The sequence below is a fragment of the Choloepus didactylus genome, chromosome 7 (assembly GCF_015220235.1).
Source record: "Choloepus didactylus isolate mChoDid1 chromosome 7, mChoDid1.pri, whole genome shotgun sequence".
Taxonomy (NCBI): domain Eukaryota; kingdom Metazoa; phylum Chordata; class Mammalia; order Pilosa; family Megalonychidae; genus Choloepus; species Choloepus didactylus.
In genome coordinates this window covers 154,826,595-154,849,227 of record NC_051313.1, presented here as the reverse complement: position 1 = coordinate 154,849,227, position 22,633 = coordinate 154,826,595, and the positions used below count along the sequence as shown (strand labels likewise).

At 40.0% G+C, this 22,633-nt stretch overlaps 1 pseudogene; it reads right to left on the bottom strand.

Annotated features, from left to right (window-relative positions):
* Nucleotides 1–1,325: 1,325 nt before the first annotated feature.
* On the bottom strand, nucleotides 1,326–1,425 carry LOC119541078 (annotated as a pseudogene).
* Nucleotides 1,426–22,633: the final 21,208 nt, after the last annotated feature.

The window sequence follows — 22,633 nt, the reverse complement described above, 5'->3', positions numbered from 1 at the left end:
CTTTTAGTAACCCTTACTGATATTCTTCATTTCTACGCTCTCCTCCAAACCTCTCCCTCCTGTCTTTTCCTATCAGCCTGTAGTATTTATAATGAAGTACTCTCTTTTAATGAACTCTCTGTTTCTGTTTATCTGTAAGTTCTTTAAACTCTCCCTCATTTTTTGAAGTACAGTTTTGCTGGATATAGAATTCTTGGATGTCAGTTTTTCTCTCTCCATATCTTAAATATGTGATATCACTGCCTTCTGGCCTGCATGGTTTCTGCTGAGAAATCCGCATTTAAACTTGTCAAGCTTCCCTTGTCTGTGATGGATCACTTTTCTCTTGCTGCTTTCAGAATTCTCTCTTTTTCTTTGTCATTTGACAGTCTGATTAGTAAGTGTCTTGGAGTAGGTCTATTCAGATCTATTCAGTTTGGGGTACAATGCAATTCTTGGACCTGTAAAACAGTGTCTTTCATAATAGTTAAGAAATTTTCAGCTATTATTTCCTTAAATATCCTTTCTGCCCCTTTTCCTCATTCTTCTCTTTCTGGAACATCCATGGCATGTATATTTGATTGCTTTGTGCTGTTATTCAATTCCATGAGAACCTGCTTAAATGTTTCCATTCTTTACCCTATTGATTTCTATTTTTGTGTGTGAGATTTCAGATGTCTCATCCTCTAGTTCACTAATCTTTTCTTCTGCCTCTTCATATCAGCTGTTTATCTCCATTGTATTTTTATCTCTACTGTGCCTTTCATTCTCATAAGTTCTTTTATTTATTTTTGCATGCCTCTGAGTTCTTTATGCTCACCCAGTGTCTTTTTTTATATCCTACATCTCTTTTGCTACATTTTCCTTCATTTTGTTGAATTGATTGAGAAGATTTTTTGAATATCATTATTTATTTCAACTCCTGTATCTCGTCTGAAGTTTCAGTTTGTTCCTTTTCCTGAGCTATTTCTTTGGGTTTCTTAGTGTGACTTGTAGGTTTTGCTTGTGCCTAGACACCTGATTTTCTTGATTAGTTTATTCTTGAAGTTGTTTTCTCTCTCTTGCCTATGGTTTCTTATTGATTAGCTTTGTCCTATAACTTTTTGACACTTGGCTCAACTTATTGACCTCTAGGGTAGCTTATGTTAAACTGATCAGAATTTTTTCAGCTCTTATTTATCTGATTCTTGCTCTGCATCTATGGAATGATTTTTTAGATTGCCCTACTTGTGCAACTGATTTGCCAACTGGAAAAAGATTTATCTTCCCTCTGCCTCTTCAGGGAATGTTGATCTGTTCTGTTTGGTTTTGATTTCCCTCTCTCTATGTTTTTTTTTTTTTTTTTTTTAAATATAGAACACTTCATGAGTTTGTGTATCATGCTTGTACAGGGGCCTTGCTAACCTTCTCTGTATTGTTCCAACTATGTGCTGCTGAAGTGAGCACTCTATATGTTTTTAATACATTTTGTTGTGAAATTTAACATATATACATGTAACAGTAATAACTTTCAAACTATAATTTAATAAGTAGTTAAAGAGCAAATTTCAAAGAATGTTATGTTCTACAGTTCCACAATTTCAGTTATTTCCTTATTGTGAAATATAACATATATTCATAAGGTTGATACCTCCCAAAGTACAATTTTGCAAGTAGTTACATAGGGAATTTCAAACAATGTTATGGGGTAGAGTTCCACAGTTTCAGTTCTTTCCTTTTTTTGAAATGTAAGTTAAATACAGAAAGGTGATAATTTTCAAAGTAAAATTTAATGAGTAGTTATAGATCAGATTTCAGTGTTATAGGTTACAGTTCCACTATTTCAGTTATTTCTTTCTAGCCATTCTAGTACCACAGCCTCCAAAAATATTTATATAAAGATTCAGTATTTGTAGTCCTTTGTTAAATCCTATCTTGTCTGTTGCTATTCCTTCCTTTCATTTAATCATTTTCTTGATCTTCAGGGGTGTCTAGGCAGTGACTACATTAACTTGTTAATATTCAAATGGGGTGTAAACATTATGGGGAAAGGGGATACATCTGGTTGTTGTTCTTAAAGAGGCTATTGCCTCTGGGTTTTAGGACTTGTCTGGCATAGGAACACTCTGGTAGATTTAAATTTCTGAGAGATAAACTTAGTGAAACTTAATAGAATCTCAGATAGGAACCTATGTATTTTGGGAATACTATTGATTAGGGCTTGGCATTCTGTGGCCATTTGGGATATCTAACTGAAGCTTGAATAAGAGTAACCTCTAGGATAGCCTCTTGACTCTATTTGAAATCTCTTAGTCACTGTAACCTTATTTTGTTACCTTTATTTCCCCCCTTTTGGTTAAGAAGACATTCTAAATCCCTTGATGCCAGGACCAGGCTCATGCTCAGGAGTCATACCCCATATTGCCAGGGAGACTCACTCCCCTGGAGTCATGTCCCACATAGGGGAGAGGGTGATGAATTTATTTGCTGAGTTGGGCTCAGAGAGAGAAAGGCCACATCTGAGCGACAAAAGAGGTTCTCTGGAGTTGCCTCCCAGGCATAATTATAGGAAGGCTTAGCCTCCAATTTTCAGCCCTAAGATTCACAAAAGCAAGCCTCAAGGTTGAGTGTTTGACTTATTAAGTAGGGAGTTCCTAATTTCACATAGTATATATTCTGTCCAACATAAACAATCTGTCTCATATTATCTTCACTTAGTTATACAAGCATCATCACTCTCACTTTTAATTAATTATCATAAAACAAAACAACCCAGGACTATTATCAGCTGCTAATTACTCACCCCTCATATTAGTGTAGTGCTGGTAGGGTATTCCTATTTAATTTAGTCTATAATATGTAATGGGTACACATAGTCCATAAACCAATCAGTTGTTAACTGTTTGTACCAGTGTCATACCTTAGAAGTATATCATGCAAACATTTATATTTATAGTGCCACTCTATGGGTTACATAACTTTAATCAATGACCTTTGTCATGTTCACCTTCAATGCAGCACTGATACTTATAATCTCATTAATGAGCCATAATTAGCCCATCCATTCCCATACCTGTAAGGCCACCCTCATTATCATGTCTATACATATTAGGTTGGTTATTCCCCCTTCACTAGCTTCTATATATCTCTAAATTTCCTATATTCTACATTATAAGACACCAGTTTTACATTGTTCAGGGAGTTCATAGTAGTGGTAACATACAAAACTCCTTTTCTGTCTGGCTTATTTCACTCAGAATTATGACTTCAAGTTTCATCCATGTTGCCATATGTTTCAGGACCTCAGTCCTTCTTACTGCTGCATAGTATTCCATCTTATGTACATACCACATTCTGTTTATCCACTCATCTGTTGAAGGACACTTGGATTGTTTCCATCTCTTGGCAATTGTAAACAGTGCCACTATGAACATCAGTGTACAAATGTCTTTTCATGTCACTGCTTTCAGATCTTCTGGGTATGTACCAGGAAGTAAAACTGCCAGATTGTAGGATGCATTGATATCTAGTTTTCTGAGGAACCACCCAACTGTCTTCCACAGCGGCTGTACCTTTATACATTCCAGCCAGGAAGGAATAAGAGTTCCAATTTCTCCACATCCTATCCAGCATTTGTACTTTCCTGTTTGTTTAATGGCAGCCATTCTTATTGGTGAGAGATGATATCTCACTGTGGTTTTGATTTGCATTTCTCTAATAGTAAAGATGTATATTTTTTCATGTGTTTCTTAGCCATTTGTATTTCCTTTTCAGAAAAAGAATGTTTTTTCATATATTTTGTCCATTTTATAATTGGACTGTTTGTACTATTGTCATTGAGTTATAGGATTTTTATATATGCAGGATATCATTTTCTTATCAGATATATTGTTTCCAAATATTTTCTCCCATTGTGTTGGCTGCCTCCCCACCTTTTTGACAAATTTCTTTGAGGAAAGAAGCTTTTGATTTTGAGGAGTTCCCATTTATCTACTTTTTCTTTTGCTGCTTGTGCTTTGGGTGTAAGGTCTAAAAACCTACCTCCTAATACTATGTCTTGAAAATGTTTCCCTAAATTATCTTCTAGGAGTTTGTTGGTACTGTCTCTAATATTGAGGTCTTTGACCCATTTGGAGTTAGTTTGTTTTATAGGTTGTCATATAGGGGTCCTCTTTCAGTCTTTAGGATATGGATATCCAGTTCTCTCAGCCCATTTGGTAAAGAGACTGCTCCATCCCAGCTCTGTGGATTTGGGGCCTTATCAAAAATCAGTTGACCATTGATCTGGGGGTCTATTTCCAAACTCTCAATTTGATTCCATTGATCAATATGCCTGTCTTTGTGCCAGTACCATGCTGTTTTTTTTAATGCAATTTTGTTAGGATACGTTCACATATCCAAAGTGTACAATCAGTTCACAGTATCATCATATAGTTGTGAATTCATCAACACAATCAATTTTTTGAACACTTTCATTACTCCAAAAAATAAAACTAAAAAAGAATAAAAATAAAAGTAAAAAGAACATCCAAAATAGCTCATACTCCTTTTTCCCCCTATTATTCGTCTAGTTTTTGTCCCCATTTCTTCTACTCATCTGTCCATACACTGGATAAAGGGAGTGTGAGCCACAAGGTTTTCACATTGACACAGTTACACCATATAAGCTATACAGTTATATGATCATCTTCAAGAATCAAGGATACTGGATTGCAGTTCAACAGTTTCAGGTATTTCCTTCTAGCCATTCTAATACACTAAAAACTAAAAAGGGATATCTATATAATGCATAAGAATAACCTCCAGAATGACCCCTGGACTCCATTTGAGATCTCTCAGCCACTGAAACATTGTTTTGTTTAATTTCTTTTCCCCCTTTTGGTCAGGAAGGCTTTCTCAATCCTATGATGCCAGGTCCAGGCTCATCCCTGGGAGTCAAGTTCCACATTGTCAGAGAGATTTACACCCCTGGAAGCCATATCCCATGTAGAGGGTAGGGCAGTGAGTTTACCTCCTGAGTGGGCTTAGAGAGAGAAAGACATGTGAGCAATGAAAAAGGTTTTCTGAGGATGACTCAGAAAAAATTAAAAGTAGGCTTAGACCTTCCTTTGCAGTAACAAGCTTCATAAGGGCAAACTCCAAGATCGAGGACTTAGCCTACTACAATGCTAGTCCCCAAAGCTTGTGAAAATATCAGGATTTCCCCAGGTGGGGAAGTTTAATGTTTCCACATTTTTTCCCAGGCCCTCAAGGGGGCTTTGCAAATACTTTTATCCTCTGCCTAAATTACTCTGGGATATATCAGGTTTTCAAGCTAACCTGTAAAAACCCACCAGATCTCACTCCTTATTCAAGGTTCCATGTAATTATGGTGTTTGAAAACATGGACCATTCAAGTTAATTTATGAAACGTGCTACAGAAAATATAGATTTTTGCACCAAATGAACATCTCTTCCTTTCATCTTACAAGTAGCTGAGGTTTTAAAACACAGTCAACATCATCCTTTTCCCTTTAGTCTGGTTTACCTTAGCTCTAATCACTTCCCTTTCATTCATATCTCTAATTGAAGTCTGATCTCTCTTTCAGCTTCTTTAGCATTTGTTGTATTGCATAATGCTGACATTCATAGTTGCTGAACTCTGGCTCTGAGTCTCAGGTGTCACACAGATAGCCAAAGTTCCAGGGCCCAACCAAGTTATACAGAAACAGCTCAGCATGTCAGAATTTAGAGACAACCTTCACAACTCATGAAGAGACGTGACTGCTGTAAGAGCTTACTATCTAGGAGCCTCTACCATAAGCCTTTCCCTGATAACCTATGCTCTCAGATTCAATTCTCAGAGTTTGCACATTATAGTTAGTCCATATAAGGGAGGTGTTACAATGTTTGTCTTTTTATTCTGGCTTATTTCACCCAAAATACTGTTCTCAAAATCCATTCACCTAGTTGCATAACCCACAACTTCATTTCTTCTTTCCACTGCTCAGTATTCCATTGTATGTGTACACAACAGTTCACCATTCCATTTATCAGTTGATGTACCCTTATTCTACCTCCATTCATTGGGAATCATGAATTCTGCTGCTGTAAATATCATTGTGAAATGTCCACTCATGTCTCTGCTCTCAGTTCTCCCAAGTATATATGCAATAACGGGGTTGCAGGACCATATGGCAACCCCATATTTAGCTTCCTGTGGGACCACCAAACTGCCCTTCAACTGCACTGTGTCATTCTACCTCCCTACCAAGAGGGAATAGCTACATCCCTCTCAACACATTTTCTCCAGCACTTGTATCACTCTGTTTATTTTTTAAACAGTTTTATGCACACACCATACAATCCACCCTAAGTACACAATCAATTATTCCCAGTATTATCATATAAATATGCTTTCACTACCACAATCTATGTGAGGACATTTCCATTTCTTCTCCAAAGAAAGAGGAAAAGGAGAAAAAAAAATAATGAAGAATAAAAATACAAGAGACAGAAGAAAAATAAAAATAAAATACAATGAAAATTTAGACACCACCACCACCAAGATTCCCATATTACTCCCTTATATCCTTTTCTTATACATATTTTGCTTTGGTATATTGCCTTTGTTACAATTAGTGAAGACATCTTACAATATTACCATTAACTATAGACATTTGCATTGACTGTACTTTTCCTCTATACCATCCAATTTTCAACACTTTGAAATGTTGACATTCATTTGTTCTCTCTCATTTAAAAACATTCTTATATTTGTTCATTTAATTACCATCATTGACCACTCTAGGTCTTGCTAAGTTATACAATCCTGGTATTTATCTTTTGTCTTTCCTTCTGGTGTCATACATAGCCTTAGCCTTCCTCTTTCAACTGTACTCACACTCACTTTTGTTCAGAGTACTTACAATATTGTGTTACCATTACACACTATTATGCTATCCTTTCCATTTCTGGATCTATACAATCAATTTTGTTGAAACTTCTGTACTCCCTCAGCATCAAATGCCCAATCACTAACCTCTTTCTGTCTCCTGACAACCTGTGTTATCAACTCTTAAATTTTGCTCATCAATGTTAGTCTATATTGGTGAGACCATACAGTACCCTTACTGATAGTCTTCATTTCTACACTCTTCTCCAAACCTCTCTCCTGTCTTTTCCTATCCTATCTGACTGTAGTGCTCCCTTTAGTATTCCTTTTAGAGAAGGTATCTTGTTCACAAACTGTATGTCTTAAAATATTTTAAACTCTCCCTCATTTTTGAAGGACAGTTTTGCTTAATATAGAATTCTTGGTTGACAGTTTTTCTCTTTCAGTATCTTAAATATGTCATACCACTGCCTTCTGGCCTCCATGGTTTCCACTGAGAAATCTTCACATAGTCTTATCAAGCTTCCTTTGCATGTGATGGGTCACTTTTCTCTTGCTGCTTTCAGAATTCTCTCTTTATCTTTGACATTTTGTAATCAGATTATTAAGTGACTTGTAGTCGGTCTACTTGGATCTATTCTGTTGGGGTATGCTGAACTTTTTGGATGTGTAATTTTAAGAGATGGGAAAATTTTAGTGATTATTTCCTCCATTATTCTTTCTGAACCTTTCTTTTCCCTTCTCTTCTCCTTCTGGGACACCCATGACATGTATATTTTGTACTTCATGTTGTCATTCAATTCCCTGAGACTCTGCTCATATTTTTCCATTCTTCTCCTGATCTATTCTTTTTTATGTAGGATTTCAGATATTCTGTCTGCTAGTCCCTGAATCCTTTTGTCTGCCTCTTAAAATCTGCTGTTGTATGTCCCCATTGTGTTTATCATTTCTTCTATTGTGCCTTTCATTCCCATAAGTTCTGCCAATTGTTTCTTCAAACTTTTGATTTCTTCCTTATGTTTGCCCAATATCTTCTTTATATCCTTCATCTGTTTTGCCATATCTTCCCTCAACTCGTTAATTTGACTTTTGAATTCATTTAGCATATTTTTTGAAGATCTTTAATTAGTTGTTTCAACTCCTGTATCTCATTTGAAGTGTAAGTTTGTTCCTTTGTCTAGGCCGTATCTTCATTTTTCCTAGTGTGATTTATAATTTTTTGTTGTCTAGGCATCTGGTTTCCTTGATTACCCCAATCAGATTTTCCCAGACCAGATAGACCCAGGTGTCATGAAGAGGCTGTATTCAGTACAAAATTTCCCTGAGGGTGAGACCCAGAAGATTGTCAGACTTTCCTGTGAGGCCTCTGGTCTCTGTTCTTTTCCTATCCTGCCCAGCGTTTGGCACTTGTCAGCCGACAGCTCTTCACCAGTGTAAAGAGATGTGGTGCATTTAACTCTCAGTGGATGCTGTCTCAGCCAGAGACTGAGTTGTCAGAAGCCAAGCTTAAGCTGTTTCTGTTTTTTACCCCCCAGGTTGTGGTGTCTCAGTTCTCTGAGGCAGGCCTGCCACTTAAGCTGGCCCCCACCCACACCTTTTCTTAGGGAAGATAAGCCCTTTAGGGAATTATCTTCTACACTTGAGTTTTTCCTTTAACTCTCTGACTATCCTAACTCCACCTTTGCCTGAGTCAGCACCAACAACTGAAAATGCCTGAGGCTTTCTCCAATGAGCTACCCAGAATGAGAGAAAAAAAAGGAAAAAAGAAATCCCTTTTCAAAGCCAGTCCCCAGCCCTCCAGTTCACCAGGCAAGAACCAGAGTTGGTACTAGTTCTGTGTGCCCCTTGTCTTGGAACACAGCCCTTTTCCAGGATTCTTAGCTCAGCAGACTCCAAAAGCCTCTGTTTTTATTTATGTATTTTTTTCCATCAGCCCTGCCTCCTCTCTGCCAGGAGAACACTCTGGGTTCCTTTTCTGCTTGCTCCAGGTTTATCTGTGCTCATAGCATGTATTCAGTAGTCCAAATTTTTTAATTAAAACCACAGTTGGAGTTTGGTTGAGTACATTCCCTGGATCCCAGCAGGGACTGCTACATTCTTCCCACAGTGATGTTTTCCAACTCATCTTGCATGCTGGTGGGGGATGGGCACCAGTTCCACAGTTTGGGGAGTTTTACTTACAGTTATGTGCCATGATTTCAGCCACTCCACCCATTCCAGACTGGTATTTGGTGTGTGTTTGGTCATGGATATATGCCCTTCAGTTGTTCCAGACTATTTTCTAGTTATTCTTGGCTAGTGACTCTAACAGAATGACTAAATTCCACACCTCCCTATGCTGCCATCTTGCCCTGGCTAGTACTATGCTGTTTTGACTACTGTGGCTTTAGAATAGGCTTCAAAGTTAGAAAGTGTAACTCCTCCCACTTTGTTCTTGTTTTATAGAATTTTTTTTTGGCAATTTGTGGCCCCTTTACCTTCCTTATAAATTTGATAACTAGGTTTTCCAAGTTGGCAAAGTAGGTTATTGTAATTTTTATTGGAATTGTGTTGAATACGTAAATCAGCATTGTAGAATTTACCCCTTTACAGTGATTAGCCTTCCTATCCATGAACCCAGAATATCTATCCATGTGTATAAGTCCCTTTTGATTTCTTTTAGTAAAGATATGTTATTTTCTCTGTAGAGGTCTTTTGTGTCCTGGTTAAGTTTATTCCTAGGTACTTGATTTTTTTAGTTCCTATTGTGAATGGAATTTTTTTCTTGGGTGTCTCTTCAGTTAGGTCATTTCTAGTGTATAGGAACATTACTGACTTTTGTGCATTAATAATATATCCCAACACTTTGCTGAATTTGTTTATTAGCTAAAGTAGCTGTATCATTGATTTCTCTGGATTTTCCAAATATGCAATCTTATCATCTGCAAATAATGACAGTTTTACTTCTTCCTTTCCAATTTAGATGCCTTTTATTTCTTTGTTTTGCTGTATTGCTCTAGCTAGAACTTCAAGCCCAATGTTGAATAATAATGGTGACAGTGGGCATCTTTGTCGCATTCCCAATCTTAGGGGGAAGGCTTTCAGTGACTCACCATTGAGTGCTATGCTGGCTGTGGGTTTTACATTATGCCCTGTATCATATGGAGAAAGTTTGCTTCAATTCCTACCTTTCAATGTGATTTTATCAAAAAAGGATGCTGAATTTTTTTGAATGCTTTTTTCTGCATCTATTGTGATGATCATTTGATTTTTCCCTTTTTATTTGTTAATGTGTTATATTACCTTGATTGATTTTCTTATGTTGAGCCACCCTTGCATGCCTGGAATGAACCCCACTTTGTCATGGTGTATGATTCTTTTAAAGTGTCTTTGGATTTGATTTGCAAGTATTTTCTTGAGAATTTTTGCATATATGTTCATTAGGGTGATTGATCTGTAGTTTTTCTTTCTTGTAGCATCTTTATCTAGTTTGGTATTAGAGTGATGTTAACTTCATAAAATGAGTTAGGTAGTGTTCCTTTTTCTTAAATTTTTTGGAAGAGTTTGAGCAAGGGAATGGTGTCAATTCTTTTTGGAAATTTCAAAAAATTCCTCTGTGAAGCCATCTGGCCCTGGGCTTTTACTTATAGAAAGCTTTTTGATGACTGATTGAATCTCTTTACTTGTGACTGATTTCTTGAGGTCTTTCTACTTCTTCTCAGTCTATCTAGGCTGGTCATGTGTTTCCAGGAAATTATCCATTTCCTCTGAATTGTCTACTTTATTGACATACAGTTTTTCATAGTATCCTATTACGGTCTTTTAGCTTCTTCAGTATCCACAGTAATGTCCCCCTTCTCATTTGTGATTTCATTTATTTGGGTCTTCTCTCTTTTTTACTTTCTCAGTCTAGCTAATGGTTTGTCAATATTGATCTTCTCAAAGAACAAACTTTTGGTTTTATTTTTTATATATATTTTTTTGGTTCTCCAGATCATTTATTTCTGCTTTAATAATTATTTCTTTTCTTCTACTTGCTTTAGGGTTAGTTTGCTGATCATTCTCTAGCTTCTTAAGTTGTTCTGTTAGTTCTATGAATTTAGCTCTTTCTTGCTGTCCCAGTTTTCTAAAGGCACCATTATGCAAAATACCAGAAATAGATTGGCTTTTATAAAGGGGATTTATTAGGTTACAAATTTAAAGTTCTGAGGTCATAGAAAAGAATCCAAACTAAATCATCAACAAGTGGATACCTTCACTGAAAGAAGGTCAATGGCATCCGGAACACCTCCATCAGCTGGGAAGGCATGTGACTGGCATCTGCTGGTCCTTTGTTCCCAGGTTGCATTTCAAAATAGCTTTCTCTAAAATGTCTCTGGGCTTCTGTCTCTGTTAGCTTCTCTCTCTCAGATCCTGTGCATTTCTGTGTGTTCTCCCAGGCTGTTTCTCTCTAAGCAGTTGAGGGCACTCTTAGCTTATCTGAGGCACACTCTGGGATTCATATCTTAGCTTAGCATCTCTAAACATTTTTCTGTCTGCATCTCTAAGCATCTGGGTCTGGATCAGCTCTTAGATTCTCTCCAAAATGTCTCTTTCTGCTTCTCCATGAACTGTGGCTCTCCACATCTTACCCTCCAGGTCAAATGCACTGCAGTCTCGGTCCACCATGTGCCCACAAGTCCCTGCAGTTTGGGAGGGGCTCCAGGTGCTTCCATGCAGTGCCCTTGCTCTCAGCTTGCTCACTGTGGGCTTCCATGAAGGAAGAGTGTATGCAGTCACAAGTCCACCAAATCCCAATTTCCCTCACAGTAGCTCTCAGCCTCTGGGCTGCGAAGGGTTATCTCCCAGCCAACTGCTGCGATGCATGCATGGGGTGTGCAAAACTGCTTACTCCTGTGCTCAGCAGCTGGCTCCAGCTTCCAGTCCCCAGCATGGGAGTTCATGACTGTGGGGCTGTGAAGGGTTATCTCCACAGGCAACTACTGAGATGAGTGCATGGGGTACAGAAATCTGCTCCCTCTCATGCTTGTCAACCAGCTCCAGCCACCCATCCTCAGCAGTGGTCTGGGCTAAATGCATTCCCCCTGTCCTTTCAAATGCAGTCTCTCTCCCTCTCCAGCTAAGCCCCTATTTATGGAGTAGAAGTCCCTGCCCAGGCAGTGGCACCCTGGAACTACTGTTCTGAAGCACTTTCTTCCCTTTATCTAGTCTTTTCCAGGGAGCAAAATTTTGCTCTGCCTCTCATAAATGGCTGTCTTCCTGGAAGTCAACTCTATTTGTTTTTCACACTCCTTTTGTTATCTCTAGTTACTTTTTCCTGAAGGGCTGATTTGGGGAGGATGGACTGCTGGAGAGGACATACCCAAGTAAGGGGCTCATGAAGGGGCTGTGGATCAGTGCCAGGGTTCCCTGGGGAAGAGACCCAGCAGGATGCCAACCTTTTCTGTTAAAGTCTATTGATTCTGTGCTATTCCTGTCCTGCCCAGCAGATGATGCTCTTCAGCCCACCACTTCTCAGAGGTCTAAGGTGGTAGTGGGCCTAATTCTCAGCTAACTCCACTTCATCCAGGGGCATGGTTGAGACATAGGCTGAAAGAAAGCTAGTTGAAACTGTTGTTTTTTACCCAGCTCCTGGGGTCTGAATCCTCTAAATAGAAGCCGCCAACTGCATGGGGCCTTGTGCCCCTTCTCTCTGGGAAGAGCTTCCCTTCAACACTCTGATGTCTGCTGGCCAGAAAAGTTAGTGATTCTCAAGCAGCCCCACTTCCACCCCTGCTGGTGCATGGTTGAGACAAAGGCTGGGTGCCACATATTATGGGTTAAAACTATTGCTGGTCTTCCAGCCTCAAGGATCTAAATTCTCTAAATAACAGCAGTCACCAGTGATGGGCCTGCCCTGCCCCCACTTTTCTTGGGGAAGAGCCACCCTTCAGCAACCTGTCTCTGCTGCCAGAGGGTTACTGTGCCTCTCAGTCAACCCTGTTTTCCACCCTACCTGGGGGAGGACTGAATGGAGACTGCCAGATGTTTTCTTCAATGGGCTGCTTAAAAATGTAGCTGTTCTCAGAGCTGGAGTCCAGCACCCCAGGTTTGCCAATCAAGAGCCAGAGTCAGTGCCTGACCCTGTCTCCCCTATTCTTAGGGCAAACCCACCTTTCATAAAAGCCTCTCTGTTTCCCTGTTTGTCCTGCTTCCTCCCATGCTGGGGGCAGGGCTGAAAGAGAACCCACCCAGTTATTTCTTTCTTGGGTGCATTGTAAATTTCTCTGTGCTCATATCCAGTATCCAACAGTCTGAATTCATTAATCAAAAGCTGTAACTAGTGTCTGATCAAGACCCCTCCCCCTGATTCTAGGAGAATAGGCTTCTATTTCCTGCCTGGAAGTGACTCCCAAATCAGTCTGCCAACACAGAGTGAGATGGGCACTGGCCTCCATAGTGTGGAAAGATTTACTTACAGCTTTTCACTGTGCTTTATCTGTCTCATTATTCCATTCATTTCTAGCTGGTATATGATGTGCCTCTGGTCTCCATAACCTGCCCCCTACGAGAGCTGTTTCACACAGTTTTTCCTGGCTATGTACTACCTGCCCTGGAAGATGGACTATATATTATAGCTCCCTGTACCACACTTTTCTGAGTAATTTTTTAAGGATTTCAATTCTGAAAGAATCTCTTGCACCACTTGTTCTGGACTAAGTAGTCAGTCAAGGCATGGGTGAATCTAAAAGTCTTTGCAAATATCCCCTTCCATCTGCTGAAAGAGTGCACACACAGATATCTGTGAACACTCCTCAGGACTGCAGGCCTTCCTGCCTTTCCACCTTTGACAGTTAGTCACGGGGTCACCCTGTACATGTGCTTGCTCCCCACTCCTGAATAGGCTCACTTGGTCTCTAAGTGTTGCATGATCAGCACTTACATCAAATCAACCCGAACACTGAAAGCTGCCTAAGGGTGGACAAGCTCCTTGTCAGCTTTTGTGTCCAGTGAGGGTTTGACCAGCAGAGCTACTTCTCCAGTGCTGCTGAGTAATTCAGGAAGGAGTTGTAACATCACATCATGCTGAGTGAGTCCTAGGATTCCTTCTTTAATCGTATGTCCCTTTCCATGGGGACAAGAGCAAGGGAGGGAACAAATCTCTGACACTATCCAGAAAGTCACAGTACCATTTATATTTTTAATAGACACCCCTTGAAACTCTGTTTATATTTTTAAGAAAAACTAGTAGTCATTGGTTTTGTTTTACCTAAGTGCATGTACAATACAAAGGAAATATTTAACTTTCCCAAACTGAATATTAATCTAAATATTGTTACCCAGGCCTAAAGTTAGCAAGTGTGCCGGTTCGAATGTATTGTGTCCCCCAAATGCCATTATCTTTGTGGTCTTGTGGGACAGACGTTTTGGTGCTGGTTAGATTTGCTTGGAATGTGCCCCACCCAGCTGTGGGTGGTGACTTTGGTGGGATACTCCCATGGAGGTGTGACCCCACCCATTCAGGGTGGGCCTTGATCAGTGGAGCCATATAAAACATGCTGACTCAAAGAGACTGAACGGAGTGCAGCTGTGAGTGACGTTTTGAAGAGGAGCAAGCTTGCTAGAGAGGAACGTCCTGGGAGAAAGCTGTTTTGAGGCCAGAGCTTTGGAGCAGACGCCAGCTGCCTTCCTAGCTGGCAGAGGTTTTCCAGACGCCATTGGCCATCCTCCGGTGAGGGTACCTGATTGCTGAGGTGTTACCTTGGACGTTTTGTGGCCTTAAGACTGTAACTGTATAGCCAAATAAACCCCCTTTTATAAAAGCCTATCCATCTCTGGTGTTTTGCATTCTGCAGCATCAGCAAACTAGAACAGCAAGTAAAATGACCATTCAGAATAAGAGTGGGTTGGAGGCTGAAGATTTTCTTCACAGGATCTAACCACCACCTCGAAGTCCAGATAACTCACAGGACTCCTTTACTAAGAATGACATTGTACTGTTTGGTATATAATATGTCCCCCAGAAAAAGCCATGTTCTTTGAGGCAATCTTGTGGGGACAGACATATTAGTGGGGATTAAGTCGGAACATTTGGATTAGGTTGTTTCCATGGAGATGTGCCTCACCCAACTGTGGGTGATAACTCTGACTGGATAATTTCCATGCAGTTGTGGCCCCACCCATTCAGTGTGGGCCTTGATTAGTTTACTACAGCACTATATAAGCTCAGACAAAAGGAGCGGGCTTGCTACAGCCAAGAGGGACACTTTGAAGAATGCACAGGAGCTGAGAGAATGGCTGAAGCTGAGAGACACATTTTGAAAATGTCCTTTGGAAACTGACACCAACATTTTGGAGAACACCATTTTGAAACACAACCTTAGAGCAAGCAGATGTCATCCATCTGCCTTCCCAACTAACAGAGGTTTTTCCAGATGCCATTGGCCATCCTCCAGTGAAGGCACCTGATTGTTAATGTGTTACCTTGGACAATTTATGGCCTTAAGACTGTAATTGTATAACCAAATAAAATCCCTTTATAAAAGCCAATCTATTTCTGGTATTTTGCTTAATGGCAGCATTAGCAAACCGGAACAGATTTTGGTACCAGAGAAGTGGGGTGCTGCTGAGATTGCAGATACCAAACATGTTGGAACGGCATTTTAAATGGATAAGGGGAAGGTTCTGGAAGAATTATGAGGAATTTGGTAGAAAAGGCCTAGATTGCTTTGAAGAGACCGTTGGTAGAAATACGGACTCTAAAGATACTTCTGTTGAGGCCATGAGCAGATATTTTGAAAGTGTCATTGCAAACTGGAAGGAGGGCAAGCCTTGTTTAAAAGTGGCAGAGAGTTTGGCAAAATTGAGTCTTCATGTCAGATGGAAGGAAGAATTTGAGAACAATGAGCTGGGATACTTGGCTGATGAGATTTTGAGACTAAAATTTGTAAATATAGCATGGCTTCTCCTTGCAGCTCATAGTAAAATGAGAGCTGAGAAATATAAACTTTGAACTGAACTCTTGGGTTCAAAGAAACCAGGAACTGATCATTTGGAAAATTTCAGGTTTCCAGAGGGTGGAACCCCAGAAGCTACAGCAAAGAGGGACATTTGAAGAATGCACAGGAGCTGAGAGAGTAGCTGCAGATGAGAGACAGTTTGAAGATGGCCATTGAAAGCAGAATTTTGCTCTGGAGAAGCCAAGAGAGGAAAAATGCCCCACCAGCAACTAAGAGTGACATTTTTGAGGAACTGCAACCTAAAGAGGAATGTCCTGGGAGAAAGCTATTTTGAAACACAACCTTAGAGCAAGCAGATGCCAGCCACCTGTCTTCCCAGCTAACAGAGGTTTTCCAGACACCATTGGCCATCCTCCAATGAAGGTACCCGACTGTTGATGACTTACCTTGGACGCTTTATGGCCTTAAGACTGTAACTTTGTAACCAAATAAACCCCCTTTACAAAAGCTGATCCATTTCTGATATTTTGTATCCTGGCAACATTAGCAAACCAGAACAGACATCAACTAGGATAGTTTTATGAGGTAGAATAAAATCTCCTTACCTGCAGCTATGGGTCAAGAGACATTTTCTCTTCCAGCTAAGATTTCTTTTGCCAGCTCAAGGGCTGGAATCCCTTTGGGAGGAGAGAAGGCATGAGGCATCCGATTTATAATATAAAACATAAAAGCCGACAAAAGATTACTAACAAATGAAAAGGACGCATAGATTAATGCTTTCTTCTTGTGCATGCAAACCCCACTGGTCTCTCATGCATACATTATCTCTGATTGGGGTCATCAGGGATGGGAAAGAGTAGCCTGAGACCTGGAAGCCCCTGGGCTTCTGTCTTCCTTCTCCAGCCTGAAGAGGGTGGAACAGTGGCTGGCTGGTGCCCTGGGTGCTGTTGTCTCCACCCAAAAGCTGACTTAGCTCAAGTCTCTGAAACCATATCCTTCACCTCAGAGCCACCACCCCTGCCCTGTTTGTCAAGCAGTAACTGATAAGAGGGTTGCATAAGAAGAAATTGAACACTTTCCTTAGGAGCATTGACTTTGGAGTCACAGACCTGAGTTAAATCTTTGCTCTAATGGATGCTGGAACTGTATTATGCAATCCTCTGCCTTCTGAGATAATTCTTCACAATGATGCCAACTTTCTGTGCCCCAGGCACTGGCATGAGCACGTGTAAGACCTTAGATCCCAAGAAAGCAGGACCAGCTAGGGACCTATTATCCTAATTTCACAGATAGGGCACTGGGGCTCAGGGAATGTAAGTGACTTGCCCCAAATCCCCATTCTGGCAAGTAAGGGAACAGGAACTGGGACCAAATGTCAGGATTCTCTCTAAGGCCAAGACTTCTGCAACAGGATCCAGTCTGACCTAGTTGGTCCAGGAGGTCATCATGACCTTGGAAACAGTCCAGTTATGAGATCAGTACCTCAGGGGGTGGTAAGAATTTCCCAAAGGTGCATGGCAGGTTGTCCATGTGGTCTAACCACAGCACCCAGCTCTGGTAGGTTAGCATCTGGAAGATGTGGGGTAAAGGATAGTGTAGACTTTGGCACTCCTCAGGATGAAAACGAGGACCACCCAATTTGGCCAGGTGCTCAGAGATGGAACCAGGAAGGAGGCTGGGAGATAGGGATAGCATGGAAGGGCCTGCAGAAATTCCCAAAAACTCAGGAAGAAACTGGTATACATATACCTGGGGTGTGGAAATAATGTAGTTCAATTCATAGATTCATGGATTCTACTATTTTAGTTGTTTTTATAGTTCACCTCCACACAAAGTTTTGAGGCAACTTCCACTATAATTCAGCACCAAGAGAGATTTTTCTCTCTGCAAGTGAATTTTTATTCTTCATTTGATTGGACATGGTATATGCCCTCAACTGTTTCCCTTTGTGCTTTGAATTTCAAGAAGCTTAGAGCTAAATTTGTTGTCTACCTGCTGCAGAACTTTCATCCTAACTTTCTAGTGTGATTTCCTCTACCATTTAATATTACTAACATTTTTTATTTAATTGGAAGTCTTTAATGTGGTCACATGCTTCTGTTATTTTGAAAGCAGGCAAAATTGATGTTCTTGAGAATGATTAGACAGAGACCATAATTCAGTGTTTTCTGCATTCACACACATAAGGTGTGAAAGATAAGTTCAGAACCTTGCAGTGGTAACAGCTGTAGGATGTGGTAGACATGCATGGCTGAGTAGGACAGAAGTGTTTTGTAAACCCCAGAGAGACTGGTAAGTGAAGCATGGCCTTCTCAAGTGTTGTCAGTATTCATCACAACAAATTCAGTAGGAAAATGTGGGGACCTGTGGAAGTGAGTGTATGGATAATTTGGGATCATAATGCAATACTCAGTACTTCTATGTATGTTTGACATTTTCCACAGAGAAACAAAACAAAAAATTGGAATACGAATCTAGGTTTCTAACAATGGGATCATCTTGAAACAGACTTCTTTTTTTGCCAAATGGAGAGCTTGAGAAGCCCTTTGAAATATTTTGAAATATGTAGGCATATGGCAAAAACCCACTAATATTCCTGGAGACTGGCTGAGGTTCAGGCTCAGTAAGTCCAGGCTTCCCAGTTATCTGAAGCCTTCTTTCACACCAAGTGGCTTTTACAGGACCATGTTGAACATGGCATGACTTAGGTTGTTGCAGCACTTGGGCAGGCACCACACATTCCATTCCATGAATGATTCAAGGCTCAGATATGACAGAAATTTTGGAATTATGAGATGATTAATTTAAAATACAATGATTAATATGGTAAAGATTCTAATAGAAAAGTGGACAACATACAAAAATGAATAGGTAATGGAAAGAGAAAAATAGAATCTCTAAGAAAGAATCAAAAGGGAATGTTAGAAATAAAAATAGATGTGATGGTTAATTGGATTAGCAGGCCTGAAAACATTAATCTCATTTTACATCTGCATCAGAGCTCTTGGGTGATCATGTGCATTGTCAGTGAGCAGTAATACGGCATTGGGGATACCAGCAATGGACCTTCCTCATTTAACCTCCATTTATGAGGCCCCCCTCTCTCTGGAGGGCCAGAAAAATAGATCACTTGGCCAGACCTTGAACTTCAGCCTCACAGGCCTGTAACACTGCTTGGAGAGTGGTTGAGAGGAACAAAGAACACAGCCAATGAGCACCTTGTTTGCCCAGGAAGTGACACTGTGTTATGCAAATTAGCAAAGAGCCTGCTCACAGAACTGGGGCATTGTTGTCTCCATGGCAACATCCTCTATTGTCAGGTCTCTGTCTGATTAGTGAGGTCCCTGGACTTGACTTCTCAGAGCAAGGAATCCAAGCTGGTTGTGCCTGAAATGGGACAGGGTAAGTGGGATCCTAGAGCTCTGATCTAGAACTTCTCTGCCACATGGGCTAGAGTCCAGCTAATATCCATGAGGGTCTCATGCAGCAAGACTGTGTAGACAGAATTACTTGGCCTCCTCTGTCACTTTTCCTTGTGTGCTCTATCACCCCTCCCTTCTTACATGTTGTTCTAGTTTGCTAATGCTGCCGGAATGCAAAACACCAGAAATGGATTGGCTTTTATAAAAAGGGGGTTTATTTGGCTACACAGTTACAGTCTTAAGGCCATAAGGTGTCCAAGGCAACAACATCAGTAATCGGGTACCTTCACTGGAGGATGGCCAATGGCGTCCAGAAAACTTCTGTTAGCTGGGAAGGCACGTGGCTAGCGTCTGCTCCAAAGTTCTGGTTTCAAAATGGCTTTCTCCCAGGACGTTCCTCTCTAGCAAGCTTGCTCCTCTTCAGAACGTCACTCATAGCTGCACTGAGTTCCTTCTCTTTGAGTCAGCTCATTTATATGGCTCTACTGATCAAGGCCCACCCTCAATGGGTGGGGCCATGCCTCCATGGGAACATCCCATCAGAGTCGTCACCCACAGCTGGGTGGGGCATATTCCAAGCAAATCCAATCAGCACCAAAACGTCTGCCCCACAAGACTACATCAAAGATAATGGTATTTGGGGGACACAATACATTCAAACTGGCACACATGTTTTACCTTACTCTAACATTTCCCCAGCTAATAAAAATTGATTTGAGCTCATATTGACTAGTCCCCTTTCCAGCTTATATGGAAGAGCCTGAACCACAATAGGTCCTGGAGCATCTGTAGCCCCAGGACTGAGTTTTGCCAGGCAGCAGCTCCAGGGCTGCTGGGTTGGGAGTTGCCCAGAATGCCCAGTTTTCTCATCCAAGAGGAATGGCCAAGGGCCAGTGTTGAAGGATAGGGCTTGTCTTTTGACCAGTGGTAAATAATAGCATGGAACATTTACAGAGGATTACTGTGTGTCCACCTGCATTTAGACACTTTCCAGATATTCTGTCATTTAATCCTCATGACAAATCTATGAATTTGTTAATACCATTATCACCATTTATCAAAGAGAATGCAGGCTAAATCCTTTTAATACAGTCATACATTCAGTTCTTGGAGTGACAAAAATGCAATCCACACCTGGGACCCCAGATCTCATGATCTTCCCCAGCAGGCCCTGAGAGGGAGTTGAGGACAGCTTGTGATATGCCAAAGGAAGTATGGGGTATGAGGTCAGTAGATTCAGCTGGGGCAGGAAGAGAAGGGTTAAGGTGATCCATATTCTTTTACCTCTTAGGAGGTCTGCCTGGCATCCCCATAGTCCCTGGGCTTAACCAGTTGACTGGTAATGAAAGTTATGCAAGGCCACGATGGTCTAGAAGCAAAGGGCCATAATGCTCCACCTCACTGCATAAGCTGAAGGCAGGTTTCTCCTGGCACTTCTCCTGGCACTTTCCTGACACTGATGGTTCTTTCTTCCAGTTTACTGAATATATATATATACACACACACACATATATTCCATAATTAATAATGTATTGTTATACATTATTAAGATTTCTTTGAATAGATCAGGATATTTACTTTATGATTTTTTTAACTCTCAAGATTGCACACGAGAATCATGTTTTGACCAGTACCACAAACACAAAATTAATGTCTCTGGGTAAAGGCATATAGGTTGCTTTTGGTGTCCAAAGGAAGAATGACAGAATTACAGGACAGAATCTCTTTTTCTTAATTGCATCTACATGACTTACCTAACTAGAGGGGAAAGAATTGTGTTAAAGAGCCATACCTTGATTATACATATATTTTTGGTTTGTATTCAAATTAATCAGTGTGTTTTGGATTATATGACTGATGAGGCTATGGACTTTATAGAAACATAGAAATCCATCAAAATGGTGATTTGTCCAGAGAAAGAAAAAGTCCTGGCTTCCTGAGTGTGGTAACAGTACTCTCAGTAAAGAGGAGGCTGGATATATTAGCTTAAACATCTATTAGAGTAATGGTGAATAAAGGAAATAATCCTCACCAGAAGAAACAGACCTCCTTAATTGGTAAATTAATCTGAAAGTAATTGTTTAATCTAACTGTAGAGAGAAGGTCACATTATTGTGGATATGGAAATTCTCTGGGTTTATATTCCATAAGTAATATTCAAAGTAATGCCTGTTTCATCTTAGCATCATGGAGTTTTGTTTCTCTGAAATTAATTAGTGGAGTAGAAAGGCAACAAAGGACTACATAAAATTATATGTGTACACTGACAAATTAGATTATTTGCCCAAAGGAATAGTAGCATCATAATTAAGCCAATGAGGAGGGGAAAGGGAAGGCTAATTTAGGCTGAAGTTCAGAGAAAGGATCTCTAAGGAATTGTCATTTAATATGAGAGTGTAGGAAAATGAGTGTGGGGAAAAAAATGGATGTGTATTGATTGGAGTAGGAATGATAGCTGACAATCGTGCTCAATGTAGAGATAACATCAATGCCCCTTGTGTTTGTGTGGTTCTGAGAGGGTGCATCAAAGATTAATGTCTGGATTTTTGAGGAGCTATTCGCTGCTATTGAAGACCTTGAAGATTTACTTGTATGGGGAATGTTAATTGCTTCAATTTGAGATATATTTCAGTTTACAGGTCTGTAAAACACACAAGCAGAGTTGAATGGTTAGAAATAAAATCAAGACTAATTTTGAACACAACATAGGAAAAGCCTGGCAAAAATTGAGGCGATTAAAGAAAGGCATAAGATTTCCATGACGGTGTATAGGGAAAACAGAGAAGAGGGCCTAGCATTTAGTTTTGAAATGTTTCAATTGTATTGCTTCATAAATTCTTTGTGAAAACACTTGGAAGGAATAACTAATTTGAAGATAGTCAAGAGCCTCAGATATCAGAAAATCCAAAAAGAAGCAGTTTCCCCCAAAGAAGTCATGGTACAATTTTAGTTTGATTCTAAGTAAAAGGCAGACGTACTCATTGGATTTAATTTTGGGGTGATCATTGGTGATCTTAGTCATACTTATTTGTGGAGAAATAATAATTTATCTTAGAAATTTAGAGGGTAAAAGGATGAGAAAAAAATGGTAACTAAATGTTGATGGCCTATAAGTTTGATTTTGAAGAGGCAAAAAATGGGCCATGAGCTGAAAGAACATAGCTTAAGAGATGGTTTTAGTTACAAGATAGAAGACAGTATGCTTAAATTGTAAGAGATTGGATGGAAAATACACAGAGAGGTTGCTGATAAAGGCAACAAGGTATATATTCAATAATTTAAATTTGCCTACAAAGTAGAAAAGAATGGTATCCACTTGGAAAATTTGGACAGCCAGGGGTAGAGATGATTGTTAACTTTAATTTTAATTTTCACAGGAGAAGCAGAGTAACCAAAGGGTATGAATATGAGTATTTTTAGATTTCATAACAATGAGTTGAGGTAGTTTGCCAAATAAATTA